Source organism: Haematobia irritans, chromosome 5, assembly GCF_050003625.1.
Source record: "Haematobia irritans isolate KBUSLIRL chromosome 5, ASM5000362v1, whole genome shotgun sequence".
Lineage (NCBI taxonomy): Eukaryota > Metazoa > Arthropoda > Insecta > Diptera > Muscidae > Haematobia > Haematobia irritans.
This window is the reverse complement of record NC_134401.1, coordinates 88,692,432-88,708,500: the sequence shown is the minus strand read 5'-3', so window position 1 is coordinate 88,708,500 and position 16,069 is coordinate 88,692,432. Positions and strand designations below refer to the sequence as shown.

Here is a 16,069-nt window from a genome sequence, read left to right as displayed (position 1 = left end):
TTATAATTCTCATTTACATTGAATGTTCCCTTGCTCATATAGTTGAGTGTTTACGATGAACAGTTATCGCTTCTCGGCCTTATGGCTAAGATCAAAGTGTAGTATCTGTTCTTATCAGCTTAACATCTGATAGATCCTCCATCGGAGGACAACAAATGTTAAACTGATTTTTGGAAATAGACGGAGTGTTTAGGGGCTTGCTCCACCTCTGTCACGGGTTGGCCTGGTATTGCAGTACAGCCAGGATTTCGGCCCACATTTTGTAATCAATGTCAATTATTAAATTTAGTACACACAAACAACAATTTGGATCACAGAAATGTCCTTGTCTTTGATTATGATCATATATCAGACATTTAACATAATCAGGGATATAAGCATTGGGAGAATTGTAAGTCCACGATGTTGTTTATTAACAGAATAGAAGAGAATAGATAGGAACTTTACCAACGCCTACAATTGTTTTATAATTAGAAGAAATCTTACAGAAAACAAACTAAAGGACAGTTTTTCAAGAAATTTACATTGTTGAAGTAGGATTAAAATATTCTTCAGCTTTTTTGATATTGGGGTAGATGTTTGATATCATCGAAATGATATATAAAATTTTTTGTTTTAATAATTTTAATAAATTAAAACTTTCTGAATTCTACCGTATATAAGACATATGAAACTAGCGTACAGATGCTTTTCACGGCAGACGTGGACTCTGGCATAAAATATGTGGTAGTATTTTTTGAAATCGAACAAGAAGAGAAACATTCTTCTTCTGTTTTTAAAAGGAAAAATAATGACTTCCACCCTATGACAAGTCCATATAGATTTGCTTCTGATCCGATTTTGCACCACTCTCGGGCTCAACAAAAACATTTTCACTACTTCCTTGGATACTTATAATATAGATTTTTGGTCTAATTTCCAATAAGATATAAAAATTGGTGCTCCCATAATCGTAATTGCAAAAGTTTCCTGTGAGCAGGCATCCATGTTATGTGAATATTGTAGTGCGCGGCCTTCTGCACAGAAAAAAAGTGTCTTGTAAATTTAAGGACCATTTTAACTTTCACATAGTTCAACAAATTTATTGTAATATAGTTCATTTTTCGTAACCACAACGAAAATTAATTTAGCTAAAGGAAAACTTATAAAAATTCAGTAAATGTTTTTTAGTTCACTAACTACGAAATGGGAAGGATTTTTCCTTAAATAAATTTCCAACACAGTGGTTAATGCATCGTTGATTCTATTATAAAAATACATGGACAATATAAAAATCTTACTACGAAATGTGGACAATTTACTAAGAAACAAGTATATACGGCCGTAAGTTCGGCCAGGCCGAAGCTTATGTACCCTCCATCATGGATTGCGTAGAAACTTCTTCTAAACACTGCCATCCACAATCGAATTACTTAAGTTGCGGTAACGCGTGCAAGGTATCTTAAAACCTCCTAACACCATCTTCTAAATTGTATGTAAGTCCATACGTGGTATATATTAAATCAAAAAAGATCGATCCAATACGTATATAATTCAGTTTGACAAAGTAGACATAAAATTATGACAAAATTTTCTACAGAAATAAAATTTTAACAAAATTTTCTATAGAAATAAAATTTTCTATAGAAATAAAAATTTTGACAAAATTTTCTATAGAAAGAAAATTTTGACAAAAATTTCTACAGAAATAAATTTTTAACAAAATTTTCTATAGAAATAGACTTTTGACAAAATATTCTATAGAAATAAAAACTTTGTAGATTATTTTTGGTTCGAGTGGCAACCATGATTATGAACCGAATAAAAGTTGAACAAAATTTTCTATAGAAATAAAATTTTGACAATGATGAAAATTTTATTATGAACCGAATAAAATTTTAACAAAATTTTCTCTAGAAATAAAATTTTGACAAAATTTTCTATAGAAATAAAATTTTGACAAAATTTTCTATATAATAAAATTTTGGTAGATTATTTTTGGCTCTAGTGGCAACCATGATTATGAACCGATATGGACCAATTTTTGTGTGATATGACCAAATGTTGTATGGTTGTTAGCGACCATATACTAACACCACGTTCCTAATTTGAACCGGATCGGATGAATTTTGTTCCTCTAAGAGGCTCCGGAGGTCAAATCTGGAGAACGTTTTATATGGGGGCTATATATAATTATGGACCGATATGGACCAATTCTGGCACGGTTGTTAAAGATCATATATTAACACCATGTTCAAAATTACAACCGGATCGGATGCAATTTGCTTCTCTTTGAGGCTTCGCAAGCCAAATCTGGAGATCGGTTTATATGGGGTCTATATATAAGTATGGACCGATGTGGACCAATTTTTGCATGGTTGTTAGAGACCATATACCAACATCATGTACCAAATTTCAGCCGGATCGGATGAAATTTGCTTCTCTTTGAGGCTCCGCAAGCCAAATCTGGGGATCGGTTTATATGGGGGCTATATATAATTATTAACCGATGTGGACTAATTTTTGCATGATTGTTAGAGACCATCTACCAACACCATGTAGCAAATTTCAGCTGGATCGGATGAAATTTGCTTCTCTTAGAGGCTCCACAAGCCAAATCTGGGGATCGGTTTATATGGGGGCTATATATAATTATAGACCGATGTGAACCAATTTTTGCATGATTGTTAGAGACCATCTACCAATACCATGTACCAAATTTCAGCCGGATCGGATGAAATATGCTTCTCTTAGAGGCTCCACAAGCCAAATCTGGGGATCGGTTTATATGGGGGCTATATATAATTATGGACCGATGTGGACCAATTTTTGCATGGTTGTTAGAGACCATATACCAACATCATATACCAAATTTCAGCCGGATCGGATGAAATATGCTTCTCTTAGAGGCTCCACAAGCCAAATCTGGGGATCGGTTTATATGGGGGCTATATATAATTATGGACCGATGTGGACCAATTTTTGCATGGTTATTAGAGACCATATACCAACACCATATACCAAATTTCAGCCGGATCGGATGAAATATGCTTCTCTTAGAGGCTCCACAAGCCAAATCTGGGGATCGGTTTATATGGGGGCTATATATAATTATGGACCGATGTGGACCAATTTTTGCATGGTTGTTAGAGACCATATACCAACGCCATGTACCAAATTTCAGCTGGATCGGATGAAATATGCTTCTCTTAGAGGCTCCACAAGCCAAATCTGGGGATCGGTTTATATGGGGGCTATATATAATTATGGACCGATGTGAACCAATTTTTGCATGATTGTTAGAGACCATCTACCAACACCATGTACCAAATTTCAGCCGGATCGGATGAAATATGCTTCTCTTAGAGGCTCCACAAGCCAAATCTGGGGATCGGTTTATATGGGGGCTATATATAATTATGGACCGATGCGGACCAATTTTTGCATGGTTGTTAGAGACCATATACCAACACCATATACCAAATTTCAGCCCGATCGGATGAAATATGCTTCTGTTAGAGGCTCCACAAGCCAAATCTGAGGGTCCCTTTATATGGGGTCTATACGTAAAAGTGGACCGATATGGCCCATTTTCAATACCATCCGACCTACATCGATAACAACGACTTGTGCCAAGTTTCAAGTCGATAGCTTGTTTCGTTCGGAAGTTAGCGTGATTTCAACAGACGGACGGACGGACGGACATGCTTAGATCGACTCAGAATTTCACCACGACCCAGAATATATATATACTTTATGGGGTCTTAGAGCAATATTTCGATGTGTTACAAACGGAATGACAAAGTTAATATACCCCCATCCTATGATGGAGGGTATAAAAATTTTGTATGGAAAAAATTTTTTGTAGTAAAATTTAACTTAACGACATTACCGATTCGTACGATGTCTACCTACAGATTATTTCCCTTTTTATTATATGTTGGAGTGTTTTTCCTCAAATTAAAAATTTTAGATAAAGTAGAATAAAAAGTAGTTAATATAATCCCTGACTGGTGTATATAATTTTTTAGAGATTCCTCATAGATTTGGTATATATTTTACCTTAACTTATAGATAGAATTCCAACTAATCAATAAACGTGCTACTGGAAAATTTGAGTGCATCATGTGAGGGAGTTTTTAGAGACATTTTGTGTATATCTCGTTTGATAGTTTGTGTTTGTTATTGCGTCATTTATGCTGTTGTTGGTTGTTTTGATTCTAGAGACAATGGAATGTTCCTTGTGTGTTGTTGGTATTTTTTGTGGTGAGAGTTGTTTTCTTGCAATAGCGAGATCAGAAAGGGATCGTGTGTGTGTGGAGTTGTTTTTCTTTACGGCAGGTATGTATCCTTTATGACTATTTGTGTCTTTGAGTTTTATTGTTGCATTCAGTTATGTTGATGCATTTATGAAGTGCACACGTGGATTTAATTTTGCAAAATTGTACGTGCGGTATAGGTGTTTATTAATGAAAATACATTTATTCGGAACATTTTAGAAACTGCGAAGTGAATGATGTGATGTTAGAGTAATCAACAACGCTTTTTATTGATAAAAACAAACAACAGATTAAGGAACTGTATATTTCTGTTAATAGTTTAAAATTAGTGCGGATTTTTAATTGACTTACATAAAAAATATACAACATGAGTGGTAGTAGGATGATCTATATTTGTTATACATCTGGATCACAGGTTGGAGATGCAACCATTTTTTTTAAATATATATTTTTTATGTTACAGCAATTCCTACAGGTGAGTACTAAATTCGAGTTTAGCCGCTAAAATTAAAAATACATCACTAAGAAAAGTATAAAATTATACGTCTTCGATACAAATTTAAATATAACTTGATGGAAAATAGCCCAAACCAAGTTTTTTATAAAGATTATTTTTTTTTATAATGGATTATTAAAGAAAACTTATCATGAAAATTGCGATTTTAGCCTCTAAGCTCGAACTTAATATACACCTTAAATACTAAATGCTATACTGACAAGTGGAAATGTCTAATTTTATAATATTTTTTATTTCAAATATATTCTGAGAATAATTTCAAAAACGTCCATTAGTCCATGGATATGATTCCAATAATGTACCTACTGGATGGATTTTTCAATGTGGTAAGTTTTTCTATAAACGGTATTTTGTCCGTTTTTAATAAAACCAAAATTTCAATTTATTAAAAATAATTATTTTCACTTGCAGGTAGACAGGTCTTGTAATGGTAATTTATTTGAATATTCTTACTGTATAATGCTAATTAAGCTGATATCCTTATTGGATTTAGGAAATACTCTTGAAAACCGTAAGTTAAAAATCAATATGAACGATAGAATTTGATAATATTTTTCTTATATTTTGTATAACTTTGCAATTTCAGATGCTTATAAGACAAATCCGCCCAACAAAAGATAGTCAAAATCAATGAAATTGGACAATTCAATTGAATATAGCAACTTATGCCACATATATCTTTCATATGGATAGAAAACATGGAAATTTAAATTAATTAGTTTAGTCCTAATAACATAGAATATTACTCTTTTGAAGAAGCAATTACTAACTACCGACAAGTAACTGCACCCAACGTTCTAATAAAAATATTTCCTTTATTGTATATCATAACCCATAGTTTTGTGTAATTTAATAATAATTTTTTGAAATGAAATACTGGTGGTAATAGAAAATTTACTTGTTTTGTACGAAAAATTTCTTAGTTGTATACAGGCTTCTTGTACCTTTGATTCCTCAATTTCTCTACTTTTTTGAAAATTATACCGACAAACAGTTTATTTCAAACCAATTTCTTAATACAAGTTTCCTAAAAAAATTGTCAATTTTTCCGGATAGCAGGAATATTTTGAATTTGTTTAACTATATTCTTCCCACAGCATAGTAATAATGAACTAAAATACGATGCAATACATGAACTAATTTATAAGAAAATCATGAACTTATCTAGATGAAAAAAATCTTTGGCGCCAAATCATGGTCATTCTTACTATGGGTTAGTTCATTTTTCATAATAAATAGTAAACTTTTTTTTCGGTGTGGTTGCGGTAGTGTATCGCTGTTTTCGCACTAAGGATTTTATTGCAGGTTGACAGTCTGAGTATATTTTTATGCCAACATCATAATTGCAAAAATTTCTGATTTCTCCAACTAGACATCCGATCATCATAAATCGTATAATTTTTTCAATTTTAAATCGATGAGACATGACTCTGCGAATTCAAATTAAATTAATTCCTTTCCCCAGTTATCGTAAAACTTGTACAAAACATGCATAAGTATATTTTGCTTTATGTCTTGGGAACAAATGAAAAAAATTAAATCGCAAAATAATGTTCTTGCAAAAAAAATTATTATAATCATCTACACAATCTACTGAAGGTAAGTTTTGCGATTGGAATAGCGTGGTCCAAACATTGTTTAGAGACTGGTGATTATGAAACTCTATGCAAAATTGAGGGACATTACCAGTCACATCTTGAAATGAAATTTTGTTATTTTCAATTCTATACGAATTCCCGCTATTTTCGGAACCAGCATTGTGTGAAATTGGATACAGACCTGGAAAACAAGTCTATTTGTCAGCTAGATAATCTGAAGCGCCTTAAATGGCTGTGTATCATATTTATTATTTGTCGCCCGAAAATTCCCCAAGGAGAAATTTTAGGCTTCGAAAAGAAATTATTTTAGACTCATTAGAGTGCTCCTCTCCACGGAAATCTTTAGTAAAAGGCGAAAGATTTATTCGACAAACTGAAGAGAAGCCAGAGTAACTAAATCGTGTTCATCAGGAGGTTTATATGAAAACAATTGTACGAAGCAGTTGAGAATTACATCAGCTAAAGAGAATAACATATATTCTTTACAGACGTTGAAATCACAATTTCCATACGGATCAACTGTTTTGAAATCAACTTCCCAACATTTCCTTTTAAAAACTTCCCAAAGGATCATTTTTATGACAATGAAAGGATCACAATATGTCCTCTAACTTTAAAGACATTCCCTACCTAAGCTATATTATTGTTAGTTCACATTTTGAAACCATAATCCATCCTCTTGCTTTGCACATTAAGTAAACCACCCTTGCATTCAGATACAAGAGTTACCTAACTGACAATATCCATACTCATAACTATACGAAGATTTTGTACTCTAAAGGCAATAGTTTTGTATTCAAGTTGTTCAATATGACTACACCAATATTTTCTTATTAATTTCCATTCGCTTATAATTCTCATTTGCATTGAGTGTTCCCTAGCTTATATAGTTGAGTGTTTACGATCAACAGTTATCGCTTCTCGGCCTTATGGCTAAGATCAAAGTGTAGTATCTGTTCTTATCAGCTTAACATCTGATAGATCCTCCATCGGAGGACAACAAATGTTAAACTGATTTTTGGAAATAGACGGAGTGTTTAGGGGCTTGCTCCACCTCTGTCACGGGTTGGCCTGGTATTGCAGTACAGCCAGGATTTCGGCCCACATTTTGTAATCAATGTCAATTATTAAATGTGTACTAACAGAAACAAATTTCTGTCACAGCAGTCTTTTACTGTGATTACTAAAAGTATAAACCAAGTAAATAAAGTAGAAAGTGGGGCGGGGCTGACTATATCATACCCTAAACCCAGTGCTGCCGCTACTACTTCAATCGAAGTATTTTGCTTCATTTTCACAAAATTTACTTCGTCACTCCTTCTTCCAAAAATCTGCTTCACTTTTTGTTCTGCTTCAAATTTTTAAAATTTTCCCCATATTACCTAATTGTTTTTCCTATTCCTTTAATTACGATGAACATAGCGGTTTTAATCATTGAATTATTAACCGATGTGGACCAATTTTTGCATAGTTGTTAGAGACCATATACTTACACCATGTACCAAATTTCAGGCGGATCGGATGAAATTTGGTTCTCTTAGAGGCTCCGCAAGCCAAATCGGGGGATCAGTTTATAGTTAATAATGGACCGATGTGGACCAATTTTTGCATGGTTGTTAGAGATCATATGCTGGAACCATGTACCAAATTTCAGCTGGATCGGATGAAATTTGCTTCTCTTAGAGTCCCCGCAAGCCAAATTTGGGGGTCCGTTTATATGGGGACCGATATGGCCCATTTGCAATACCATCCGACCTACATCAATAACAACTACTTGTGCCAAGTTTCACGTCGATAGCTTCTTTCGTTCGGAAGTTAGCGTGATTTCAACAGACGGACGGACGGACGGACGGACATGCTCAGATCGACTCAGAATTTCACCACGACCCAGAATATATATATACTTTATGGGTTCTTAGAGCAATATTTCGATATTTCAATATTTATGGGTTCTTAGAGCAATATTTCGATACAAACGAAATGACAAAGTTAATATACCCCCATCCTATGGGGGTATATGAAAACAATTCTATTGTTTTGTTTTCAAAAATGTATGCTACTTCAATTTTATTCAATCTACTCCACTTTTTTCCAGAATCTACTTCACTCAATTTTTCACTAGCGGCAGCACTGCCTAAACCACCCCTACCAGTGTTGCCAGGTTAGGGGTTTTCCCCCAAATTTAGGGGTTTTTTCACGTTTAAGGGGATTTTTAGGGGTAAAATTTATTTGGGGGATTTTTGGGGGTAAAAAAATATTTCAGACCTTATAAAGTGGAGCAATTCTCAAGCAAATTCGGAACAATTCTAGCATGAGTTATGAGAAAAAAGATGCGGAAAGTCAACAAGAAGATCCTAAATACAAACAAGTATCCAATAGCATTATTTTCGTTATCTTTTTTAAACTCTTCTGTTGAAAGGGCATTTTTAATATTTGACAAAATTAAAAACAATCGTATTTTAACTTAGCAGCTGAAAGCTTTTTAAGAGTAAGCCCGCTTTTTAAATTGATATACATATTGTATTATTACATCCATAGAAAAAATAATTTCCTCAGGGATAAAATTTTAAACAAACGAAAATCTCTTTTGTTTTAAAGTATTTTCTTAAATAGCAAATTTTATTTTTTATTTACTTCAAACGAAAAAAAAATTTTAGCATCAAAAGAAAACTTCGTTTTTTTTTTTAAATTTCGTTTCTCAGGAAAGAACTCTTCTTTCAGGTTATATATTTGTGTTAAATTTAATTTTTAAAGTTTATCACCACATGATTTTTTTCACGTAATTTTGGGACCACTTTTTGTACTTTTATATTCTGAAATTTTTTGGGGGTTTTTGAAAAAAGCTTAGACCAATTTAGGTTTTTTTCTTAAGATTTGGGGGGAAGAATCAAAAATCACCTGGCAACACTGATTCAAAGTCATACACTGGGTTGCTAACTTCAGGGCCCAGTGGACGGGTAACGACTGAAGTTATAAATTTGGGCAGCGACCAAGAGTCAGGCCCAATTAGTCGACCTATAGACGGGTCGACTGGCGGTGACACTTTGGCAAGTCGAACCTTTTCTAAGGTGACGACATCAAAAGGAGGCAATCCCTCTCGAAAGAGATTCAAGGAACGAAGCAATGCTAAAGAAATTAGGATCAGTCGACCCAAGCACGTTGTCGGCGAAGCAAAGCGATTCCTTCAAATGGGCTCAAGGAATTCTTGAAGCTGGAAAAAGGGAACGATCACCGGATGAGCTGCCATCCTCTAAACGGGATCAAAGATCGTTTGCCTCAGTTGCAAAAGACAGCCTTGTGATGGCTATTATTAATAAAGGAGCATTGTACGGAATGATTCCAAGGCAAAAATGGGGGGAAATTGAGAACGCGATGTCTGGTGTCTACTCAGAGGTACGAAAAAAGTTTCCCGGACCAAGTCCTCGACGGCAAGATGCTGGATGGTATCAAGGACAATATAAGTTAATAGCTTTTGCGGACCAGAGGTCTATGGATTGCTTTAAAGCTGCATTGATGCTAATTGGTGAAGTTTGGGAAGGAGCCGCTTTGGAGTTAGTCGATAAAAAAGACATACCGGCTAAACCTAGAGCACATGCATGGATACCGGCAAACCCTCCTGATCTTGAGTCTATACTAGAGAGACTAAAAGAATGTAACCCAGATCTTCCAACCGCCGATTGGAAGGTTGGTCGTTTGGATGAGGTGGATGGACCAAGACGACATGCGGTGTTTATATTAAACATAGAGTCGCTGCCACATCTAGCCCAGACCCAAGGACGCGTAAGTTATGGCTTTCATGATATCCATATGAAGGTATACAAAAGCGATCAGCCAAAGGATTCCGAAGCGGACTAGCCTCCGGTAGAGTCAGCAGTGAAAAAATCTCCTAGCGAAGCCGAAGGAGACATAAAACCTGCAGACTATGGCGAAAATCATATGCGGGAAGTTTCTACAGGCTCAAGCCTCACCAAAGCTGAACCGCGGATTGTTGCGAGAGTCACCGAGATCTGTGAAGAGGAAGCCCTTGATGACTCAATTGAAGCGGCTGATGTGACGGTGGTTGAAAATTTGGATGGTTCCAAGGTTCCTCCAGATAAATCTTCACCATTGTAAGGCCGCTTGTGCTGCCTTAAAAGTTCTCCTGATGAAAGGAGACATAGATATAGTTCTTATTCAAGAACCATACATATATAAGAACAAGATCTGTGAATTAAGCACTCCGGGTTTCAAACTTTTGCATAATACCGGTAACGATATAAATCGAGCATGTATAATTGCTAAAAACGAACTAAACTTGTTTCTGCTTCCTTCATTGAGCAATGCAGACACTGTCGTAGCCAGTCTAGAGATATCCACATGCAAATATTGGGTATCTTCGGTCTACATGGGACATGATAGGGAGATGCCACCCTGTGCCGTTAAGACCTTAGTTGAGGAGTCACTAAGAACAAAGACAAAACTCATTATGGGATGCGATGCAAATGCACATCATAGTATTTGGGGAAGTAGTGATACTAATGCAAGGGGAGAGTCGCTAATAGAGTTTATTTTGCGTACTAACCTGGTAGTTTGCAATAAGGGAGATGCACCAACCTTCGTCACCAGGAACAGACAAGAGGTTTTGGACGTAACGTTGACCTCTCCGGAACTGAATGATAAGATATCTGAGTGGCAAGTTTTGAGGGAACATAGCTTCTCAGATCATCGCTACATCAGTTTCAGATTGGCTGTTCGTACTTCAAAGACCATATTTCCGCCAAATGTTAGGAAAGCTGATCGGAATAGGTATAGGGAATCGTTCAATTTGATGATACCGGAAATGCCGGAGACAAATATGTGCACTGTGCAAGATATCGAACACGCAGTGGAGCGGGTTACTAAGGCCTTCAACATTTCACTGAAAGCTGCTTGCCCTAGAGGGAAGCCAAGGGGAAAAATCGGCCGCCATAGTGGACTACGGAGTTAAGTAATATGAGGAAATCCTGCAGGAAGCTCTTTAACAAAGCAAAGTCCACAAGAGCTGCGGAGGATTGGGACACTTACAAGATGAATCTGAGAGCATATAAACGAGAACTGAGAAGGTCTCAACAAAACTCTTGGGATTATTACTGTAGCAGTATTGAGAATATTCCAGACTACGGAAGGTACTAGCATCCACTAACACCGCTCCAGGTTTCATTAAAACATCGGAGGAAAATTGGACAACGTCCAGTGAGGAGACGTTGGAGGTACTTTTGGACACACACTTCCCTGGAAATCAGACGGTTGAACCATGTTCCGGCGGTGTAACAGAGGCTCAGCGATAATTTCCTATCGAGGAAATTGTGTCGGAATCTAGAATAAAATGGGCTTTAAATAGCTTTGGACCATTCAAATCCCCCGGACCTGATGGAATTACTCCGGCGGAGTTACAGTCAGTGGCTGAAAGAATTATCCCCTGGTTGACGGTGATATATAAACGATGTGTACACTTAGCATATATTCCAGAAAAGTGGAGGGAAACAAAAGTCGTCTTCATACCTAAAGCAGGAAAAGCCTCTCACTCGAGTGCGAAGGATTTCCGACCAATCAGCTTATCCTCATTCCTACTTAAGACCCTGGAGAGGATGATAGACATATATCTTAGAACTAGCGTGGATTCAAGTTTGCTCTCGAAACGACAGCATGCATACTCGAAGGGCAGGTCTACTGAGACCGCATTGCATGAACTAGTCAGCTTTATTGAAAGCTCACTATCTGTCAAAGAATACACAATCGTGGCGTTTCTAGACATCGAAGGGGCGTTCAATAATGTCTATCCGAGCTCGATATTAAATGGACTGACAACTCTGAATGTTGATCCAGGTATACTTAGGCTGTTAGACGAACTTCTAATAAAGAGACGTATATCAGCCACACTAGGGCAAGCAAACATACAAAGGTATGTGAACAGAGGCACTGCACAAGGAGGAGTTCTATCACCTCTTCTTTGGAATGTTGCTATAAACAACCTTCTGGTTTCCCTAGAAAAAGAAAGGATATAAGTGGTGGCATACGCAGATGATGTGGCGCTAGCATTCAGGGGAAAATTCCCATCCACAATCAGAGATATTATACAGATAGCTCTCCGGATGACTGAGAAATGGGCGAAAGATAATGGTCTTGGTGTAAATCCAGCAAAGACAGAACTAGTCATGTACTGCAAAGATCGCAAAACACCCACGGTTAGGCCCATTTCCTTAGGGGGTACTGAAATTCCCTTTAGTGAGTGTGCAAAATACCTTGGCGTTATTTTGGACAGGAAGCTGAATTTTAGGCTTAATATTGAAGAGAGGGCGAGAAAAGCCACGGTAGCTTTGTACTCGTGCAAAAAGGTAATAGGGAAAAAGTGGGGACTAAGACCAAAAAATTGTGCATTGACTATACACGGCAGTAGTTAGACCTATAATGCTATATGGTGTTGTAGTCTGGTGGCCGGCACTTCAGAAACCGACTTGTTTAGATAAAGTTCAGCGTATGGCGAGCTTATGTATCTCAGGCGCATTTAGTAAGACAGGAACAGACTCCCTTAATGTCATGCTACATCTATTGCCTTTAGACATTTTGGCCAAACAGTCAGCTGCAACAACGGCTGTGCGGTTGCGCGAGCTATCGCTGTGGTCGGAAAAAAGTTACGGTCATAGTTCGGTCCTCAAAGTAATGCCAGATATGCCTAACGTAGTGGATTACACCCTGGCAAAACCACTTTTCGACAAAAAGTTTGAGACTCTAATCCCCAACAGTGAGGCGTGGTGTACACAGACCCCGTGAAATAAAAGATATATAGATTTCTATACTGATGGCTCCAAATTGAATGGACAAGTGGGGTTCGGAGTATATTCTAAAGATCTGGAAATTCGAATAGCGAAAAGATTACCTAATCACTGTAGTGTTTTTCAGGCTGATAAGAGAGGTGGCGAATTGGCTGAGAAGTAATGTTCCAACAAATATTGGCATTAATATATACTCAGACAGTCAACCTGCAATAAAATCCTTAGACTCTGTGTTCCTTAACTCGAAAACGGCCATAGACTGCCGCAAATCTCAACGAGATGGCTGAGCAGTACAATATTCACCTAATATGGGTGCCTGGCCATAGGAACATACCGGGGAACTGCGAAGCAGATGTGTTAGCAAGGCTAGGAACTACTTTACATATTCCAGGGGAACCAGAATCTGTTGGTATGCCTCTGGCCACCTGCAAGCTCTTACTGCGTGAGAAGGCGTTGGAGGTACTTTTGGACACACACACTTCCCTGGAAATCAGACGGTTGAACCATGTTCCGGCGGTGTAACAGAGGCTCAGCGATAATTTCCTATCGAGGAAATTGTGTCGGAATCTAGAATAAAATGGGCTTTAAATAGCTTTGGACCATTCAAATCCCCCGGACCTGATGGAATTACTCCGGCGGAGTTACAGGCAGTGGCTGAAAGAATTATCCCCTGGTTGACGGTGATATATAAACGATGTGTACACTTAGCATATATTCCAGAAAAGTGGAGGGAAACCTTACATATTCCAGGGGAACCAGAATCTGTTGGTATGCCTCTGGCCACCTGCAAGCTCTTACTGCGTGAGAAGGCTGTTATGATGACCAATATTCGATGGGAAAATTGCAAGGGTTTCAACGACACCAAGCAAATATGGCCCCATTTAAATTTAAACCGCACACTAGATATGCTAGTGTTCTCAAGGCGTCAGATAGCACTCCTGATATCTGCTATAACGGGTCACTGCCTAATAGGCGAATTTGCAAAAACTATAGGTGCGAAGTATAATGACTATTGTATAAGCTGTCATGATGTGGAGGAAAAGGAATCAATTAAACACCTCTTGTGTGAGTGTCCTGCTTTTTGTGTAAGGCGTAAGCGAATTTTAGGAGCATATAGCTTTAGATTACTGGCTGACCTAGAAAACGTTAACTTAAGCAGTTTGTTAATGTTTTTGGAGCAATCTGGTTGGTTCCACAAAAGTAAATAATAGAGAAGGTTCAGTGGTTAAGACTAGAAGTGCCCATATGTAATAGGTACTTTTAGTTAAATGTGGTATCACAATGGACTGAATAGTCTAAGTTAGCCTGAAATTTAATCGGGCTGCCACTGTAACCTAACCTAACCATATATTATCTGGGTCGTGGTGAAAGTCTGAGTCGATCTGAGCATGTCCGTCCGTCCGTCTGTTGAAATCTCGCTAACTTCCGAACGAAACCAACTAACGACTTGAAACTTGGCACAAGTAGTTGTTATTGATGTAGGACGGATGGTATTGCAAATGGGTCATATCGGTCCACTTTTACGTATAGCCCCCATATAAACGGACCCCCTAATTTGGCTTGGGGAGCCTCTAAGAGAAGCAAATTTCATCCGATCCGGTTGAAATTTGGTACATTGTGTTAGTATATGGCCTCTAATAACCATACAAAAATCCACATCGGTCAATAATTATATATAGCCCCCATATAAACCGATCCCCAGATTTGGCTTGCGGAGCGTCTAAGAGAAGCAAATTTCATCCGATCCGAATGAAATTTAGTACATGGTGTAAGTATATGGTCTCTAACAACTATGCAGAAATTGGTCCACATCGGTCCATAATTTTATATAGCCCCAATATAAATCGATCATCAGATTTGACCTCCGGAGCCTCTTGGAAGGCCAAAAATCATCTGATTCAGTTGAAATGTACACCCAGAAAAAAGTGCCTTCGAAACTAAAGGAAAAAATTTTCATCAATATAGTTTATCCATTTTATTTCCATTAAGGTAAATTTTTGTGAAAAATAATAAAATTTACTCGTTTCAGTAAAAAAATCCTAAACTGTAAGCAGTTAGGAATAGTTCATTAACTAGAATAAGGCATGGAATTTTACTCATACTATTTTCTTCGCTGGGTATAAGAATTTACTACTGAAAAAGAAAATTGTATTCACCGATAACAAAGCATTCGTAAAAATAAACAAAAACCGAACTAAAACCAAGTTTCCTCAAAATTAGTAAAATTTCTAATAAAATGATAATTGCGACTTCCTTTATAATGGAAAGTTTTTCATACATACGAACAACACTTGGCATAGAAAAATATTTTAGTTCATTCGTACTAAGAAGTATGCAATCCTTTCAAAACTTAAGGAAACACATTTGTTAGAATATAGGAAATTTTCCTAAATTTCTATTGTCTACCTGTAATCGATACCTGTCATCGTAATCGATGTGTCTGCGCGTGGGTGTAATCGATATATTTGCGCGTCGGTTGTCTTTTTAGTTGGAATCGCGTTGTTTTGGTATACGGAGAGATTGTTAAAAAATAATATGGTAAAATAATATAATAAATAACAAATAAAATATATAAAATATTTGTTATTTTAAGTTAGTGAGAAAAATCTTCGTTTTTTGAAAATAAATTTATCAATGTTCGTGATAGTGTATAAAGAAAGAAAACACCAGCAGAATAACAACCCTTTCATTTGTCTTCATTTTGGAATCTTCAATTATCAGGTAATATTCAGTGACGCTAACCTTTTGCAACAAAAATGTTTTATGATTTTTTATATTTGTAGGTATTGAAATTGTAAAAGGAGGACAAAATCGTTAGGCAGCAACTTATTAAAAGTGAAAAGTACAAGAAGAAGAAAAAGTGCGTTTTACAGTTGATAATATCACACGGAAATTGGAAATAGT

General features: G+C 36.6%; 3 non-coding genes across 3 annotated transcripts; 2 read left to right on the top strand and 1 right to left on the bottom strand.

Annotated features, from left to right (window-relative positions):
* Positions 1 to 65: 65 nt before the first annotated feature.
* LOC142242141 (U2 spliceosomal RNA) lies at positions 66 to 262 on the top strand. Its single transcript, XR_012724002.1, has one exon. It is a non-coding gene; the product is annotated as a U2 spliceosomal RNA (small nuclear RNA).
* Positions 263 to 6,642: 6,380 nt separating this feature from the next.
* Positions 6,643 to 6,767, bottom strand: LOC142242160 (U5 spliceosomal RNA). Its single transcript, XR_012724016.1, has one exon. It is a non-coding gene; the product is annotated as a U5 spliceosomal RNA (small nuclear RNA).
* A 520-nt stretch (positions 6,768 to 7,287) lies between these two features.
* LOC142242139 (U2 spliceosomal RNA) lies at positions 7,288 to 7,484 on the top strand. The gene has a single exon (XR_012724000.1). It is a non-coding gene; the product is annotated as a U2 spliceosomal RNA (small nuclear RNA).
* The last annotated feature ends 8,585 nt before the right edge of the window (positions 7,485 to 16,069 follow it).